The sequence below is a fragment of the Lycium ferocissimum genome, chromosome 11 (genome assembly GCF_029784015.1).
Source record: "Lycium ferocissimum isolate CSIRO_LF1 chromosome 11, AGI_CSIRO_Lferr_CH_V1, whole genome shotgun sequence".
NCBI classification, from domain to species: Eukaryota; Viridiplantae; Streptophyta; class Magnoliopsida; order Solanales; family Solanaceae; genus Lycium; species Lycium ferocissimum.
This window is the reverse complement of record NC_081352.1, coordinates 33916259-33922258: the sequence shown is the minus strand read 5'-3', so window position 1 is coordinate 33922258 and position 6000 is coordinate 33916259.

The window sequence follows — 6000 nt, the reverse complement described above, 5'->3', positions numbered from 1 at the left end:
GCTCTTGTTGTTGTTGATGATGTTGTGTATGTTGTGGGTTGTTTTGGATTTGGATTGAAATGAAAATTATAGGGGAAATACGTATCCGAATTTCATTAAGTTTCCTACTTACTTGAAATGGATAATAAGAGATGTACATCGTCTAATTGTAACCTATGTTATTTTGGTTGTAGACTTGTGGGCTCTGGAAGTAAATGTTGGACATTTAGATAGACTTCAAGGTATGTTAAGGATATCCATCTCTTTCATTTTGGCATGATCCTTGTGTTACAAATGAAAGAAGTAAATGAACGAGTTCCAAAAGACTCCATTCCTAGATACTATAGAGATACATGTATCCTTGACTTCATATGTCTATTTTGACATGGCTAGTCTCTAGAGATTCCTTATGTTGATGTCCTTGCTTCATAATGTCATTTGGAATCCTTACGTTACTTCGAGGATGCTCAGAATGATATTTTACGAGTCTTTCATGCATTTCTATATATGTATAGCTATTTTATCACACCGAGCCGCGCTATAGTCGGCCGGGTATGGCACCTAATGTGCACACCACTGCAATTGGGTATGGATGACACCGAGCCTGTCATGGCCGAGTACGGATAACACCGAGCCTATACTATAAGGCCGGGTATGATATAACTCATATATGTATATGATTTTCAAACATACATACATATGACACGCTCTTAGAGGCACCCTCAGTTATTCAGGTGCTCAGGTTAGTTCTTCACAGATTTATGTCATGCTTATTGTCATTTTACATTACTTTCTTACCTTACATACTCGGTACATTATTCGTACCACTCCCCCTATCGCGGCGGCGCGTTCACGCCGTGAGTTCGTAGACAAACGACGGTCCAGCTCAGTAGGACTTCCATCCAGCAGTAGTCGGTGCACTCCACTTGGTTCGGAGCTGCTATCCATTTTGGTATGCTATTTTGATGTATATATGGGTAAGACGGGCCCCTATCCCGTCCTTTCTACAACTTTGTACTCCTTTAGAGGTCTGTAGACAGTTGTATGTAGTTGGGATGTTATGTATGTTGACACCCAATTTTGTCCTGCCTTCCCTAAATATTTATTTACATTTCTCGTATTTTTGGCAATTTAAAAAAAAAAAAAACTATTTATATTTTATTATAATTCTTTAGCTTTTATTAATACAGGCATTCATTTTGCTGTTGTAGTCACTGCTGTTATTATTACCATTATTATAATTATCATTATTATTATTATTATCATTATTATTATTATTATTATTATTATTATTATTATTATTATTATTATTGTTGTCATTATTACTATTACCAGTATTATTATAATTGGCATTATAGCATTTCAAAGATATTTACCGTCCTACGCACACGCATTGCATTTATTTTCGCGCAGCTAATACTAGCGTTTATTTACTGTTGACTTTCAAAATATGATTGCACAGCTATTATGATGCCATATAATTTTATCCGAGCACTGATAAATACTTAATTTTATAATAGGTAATATTTCTAATTAAAATAGGTCTTTTATGCAAATTTAGAAGCCCAAAATAGCACAAGAAGGAATATATATTTTAGGCCATCCACCCCAATTAACCCATACTATTTTCGGACTAATTCATAAAATCAGCCCACATTTTTAAATTCATCCGACCAGCCCATATCTTAACTTATCCAACCAGCCCACTACCCATCAGCTGACCCGGCCCACTAAAGCCTTAAATCCCCAAACCCCTTCTTTATTTCTCAAAAGAGATAACAGCAACCAAACGTACCCTAAAGCCCCACATTGATACGTAGCAATCCAACGTAAACCCAGCTGCTTTTCAGCCATTTTTTGGCAAGGTTTCGAGGAGATTTCACTTTCTCAGTCATTTGCCCCACCATTTCGAGCAATGCATTGATGGAAGCTTTGTTCTTTTCTCATCTCCAGCTATTACCCAACGTTTCTTTCCGATTTCAGACCAAGTTTCACCATTTCGGGTAATGCCTGGACCATCACATGATATCTCCAACGTTCGGATTTGAAAGGCTGGGGAATTTGATTTCAATTTCACTTTCAATTCCCGCTCATTTTTTTTCGTTTTGGAACCCGAGCAAACCCTAGTTTCGTCCTATATATATTGACATTCGAGAGTCCATTTGGATGAGGGGGAGGAGCCGCCAGAAAATTCACCAAAAAAAAATTAGAAGTTCTTAAATCGCCAAAACCCCCCTGAAAATAGAAGTTCTTGAGTTCATCCAGAAATTCCCTAAAATCAGAAGTTTTTAGTCGCCCGACATCCCTTTAAAAAATAAGCTTTTAGCCGCACAAAATTCCCTTAAAATATTAGCCCACTGTTTTTTTAATATTAAAAGCGTCGAATCATTTGTTTTTATTCTCATTTTTGGCTCCGGTTACTGTTTCGCATCCGAGTCTACGCAAACTTGGAGATTTGAAGTGTTCGAGGTTATATCGGAGGCTCGAGCCCCACTTCGCTGCACCCGCTAAAGGTCAGTAACTCTCTCGTCATTTCAGCATTTAGCTTCTTCTAATTTTATTACTGCCTATTATGAGCTTATGCTAGTTTTTGGAATATAAGTGGACTAAATCTTTAGTTTAGTTAGGTTCTGCTTGGTTTTGTTTATTTTATTTCACCATTTTCTGCTCTGTTATTAGTGTATGTGTTAGTTCGACTGTTGTTGAATTGAGGGATTAGTTTACTCCTTCTTCATATGTTAGAAAATGGGGCTTGTATGGAAATTCATGATCTGTTTTAGCTTCATAAGGATTAAATTTAGATGACATTGTGCTTGTTTTCACTGCTAGCTTCATTGTCTGCTTAAGTGGTGTGTTTCCTGTTTGGTCGTGGAATAGCTTAGTTTTTTAAAACGGAAAAAATTAAAAAATTACTTTGAACTTTGAAAAATAGTTCATCCATACCAATATCTTTGGTAATTATCGCTTACAGTTATCTTTTATGGGTCAATTATACCTTTGTCTAATCTGTTCTTACGTCGTCAAATAGCCCTTCAAAATTATTTTACAAATAATTTTTTTTACTCACTAAAATAACTCAGCTCGGCAGATTTTTTTTTTTCAAAAAATATTACGGAATTATTTTTGGAAAAAATTATCCGTATTATTTTTTGCTGAAAAAAAAAAATTCGGTTCGATTGAATTTATTTTAGTGAAAAAAATTATTTGAGGGAAAATAATTTTGAAAGGGCTAGGATGATGCCGCGTGGCAACGAAAAAATTATATAATCAATTCCCATAGTATAACTCTAAGGGTATAATTGGTCCTAAAGTATAATGAATGAACTATTTTTCAAAGTTCAAGGGTAATTTTGGCCCTTTTCCGTTTTTAAAATGTCGTCAAAGTTAGATAAGGGTTTCTCCTCCTAGGTTGCCTGCATATTTTCGTCGCTTAGGTATGTTTCCAATCTCATGCACGGACTGACTCAGCTTCTCGAGTGGTCTAATATCCTCTTAGTGTTTGTTTGAACTTTTGGTTTAGTCGTTAAGTGTTCAGTATTAGTATAAGGTCGTCCTGATTGGTTGACCTCCATCGTTATTCATGTTGGATTTGAATGTTGTTGCTTAAGTTTAAGCATGACCAGTAGAGGCTTGAGTTCAATTTTGCAACCTGAGTTCAACTTTACTCGCTTATAAAAGTATGCGGTATCTCTGTAAATGTTGCTTATGCCTAAAATGGTTTAATGACTACAGTATTATAACGCGTTGAGATTAAGGCTTATTCAAGCTAATGATTTGTTGCTATGAGAGGAAACATGCACGTTCAAGTCTATGCATATTTCTTGAAATCTCTTTGATTGGATGATTTCAATAGGTGTCAAGTATATCCTATCATATACATGTCCATAATGCATATTTATACAGATTTTGCACTAGAGAGCATCTGTAAGTGTATAATTTTTCAACTACCATGAAAGTATTTGTTCCTCTTCTCTGTTTAGTCCTCTTTTGACGATAGAGGAGAAATTTTAATGGTCGCGGTCTGCACCTTTCTCTTTTCTTCAATCTTTCACCTTTATAGGGGGCTGTAGTGGAGTCACAGGCTCAGTTAGTGCATATGAGTTTTAAACTGATTTAGTGTCTAGCTGGGTATATTTTTGAAATTGTCTATGTGTTCCCAAGGTTAAGATGTTCCATATCAGCCCTTCCCTTCGTTCTCTTTTAGATTCGAACATCAGGGAAATTTGTTCCCTTTGTCACTAGATTTATAACTAAGCAGTAACCTATCATGATCTAAATTTTGGCTACTTAAACTGATGTTATTTTCATTCCTAAATTGTTTCAATATTTTGGCTACTTAAACTGAGTTGTTTTCATTTCTGGATTTTGGGCCTGTTGCTTTAAATTGTCATCTGTTGGGCCTCTATTGGTTTGTCTTGAATATTGAAACTGATCTGTTTTTAAGTTTACATCTTATTCATTTGATTATATTCTAATCCTTTTCCCTTCATTTTTTGCATGACCACCGCATACGAGTCCGAGGGACTCGTCTTCCGTATTCGGGGTTGGGCCAAGGCCCAACGAAGAATCATTTCTCCGCATCCAGCCCACAGCAGCGACATATAAACTGACTGGGCCGAAACCCCAATGGCAGACAGATCCGTACCATAGAGAAAATGGGCTGAGCCCATTAAATTTTATTTATGCCTCTACTCTTTTTATGCATTTAATTTGTATTGCATGCCTAGTACCTTATTTATTAATTTAGAAGAACCTTAATGAAGTTAGTAGGTTTAGTTTAGTGATGGGTAGTTAGGAAGACTAACAATTAATTCCCCGAGTTTCATTCTCTTTTATTATATTAAAATTATTTACAATACCTATAACATTTATCTTTCTTAGGATAATTGATTTATGAAGTGGCATAATTATATTTAAGCTAAAGGGAATCATAATTCATACTTATTATTCCTAAAGATTTCGAACCATCATTAATATAGAGATAATAATAAGTATATTTTATAAATGTTGTTTCTTTCAAAATCCATCCAACTAAACATATTTTGTATAAATCTAGTTAAATAAAGTTAGGAAAATAGAAAGAAATTCATCACCTTTTGCAAAGGAAAAATTAGATTAGACAAAGCAATCTAATTAATAGAATTTTGAAGCTGCATTTACATTACTTTAACCTCTTTGCACTTTGTCTAGATTTTCTGCATATAGTGTAATCTCAAGCTTAAATTATCTAATCTTTTCTTAAACAGTTTCTAAAATTTATTTATATTTTGCAAGTTTCAATGGCATATTATTTCACTACCTAGCAACATTTCTAAGTTGTATTTAAACCCCTTCATAATTTATTACATTTCTTATAAGGTTTTATTTTGGATGGCGTTATTATATTTAAAAGCTTTACCATTATTTGTAAGTCTTATTTTAAATATTCTTTTACACAAAATATTATATTTTCTATAAGTCTTATTGTTTTTTTTCAGATAATATCACTATTCTCGTTTTAAGTTTTAACAGCATTTATAATTCCCATTTTTAAAGCATTTCTTTTGGCGCAAATTACTATATTTGTTTAAAGTTAGTTTAGACGGTATTATTATATCTCCTTTAAAACCTTAGTAATATATACAAGTTATTTTCTTAGAAGTTAAGCACTATCTTTAATCATAATTAATTAACTTAAGTTTGGCCGGTAAACCGTAGTTAACGGATCTTAGAGGATGCCTAACCCCTTCCCTTTAGGATAATTAGAACCCTTACCTAGAATTAAGATTAAGCAGACCATTAATGGAGGTTTAGTTAGCTTTACCTTAGTTAATAATTAGGTGCCCTAATTCACCTTAAAATCAATTAGGTGGCGACTCTTTAAAATAAGCAAAATAGGAATCCCCAATATGTTGTACCTAATTTAACCCGGTCTAAATGGGGTATAACAATGTAGCCTTGATGGCTTCTATTTTGTTGTACAGCATCTACAACGACCTGGCCGGCTTGCACTGTTGTTTCAAGTATGTATATGTATATATA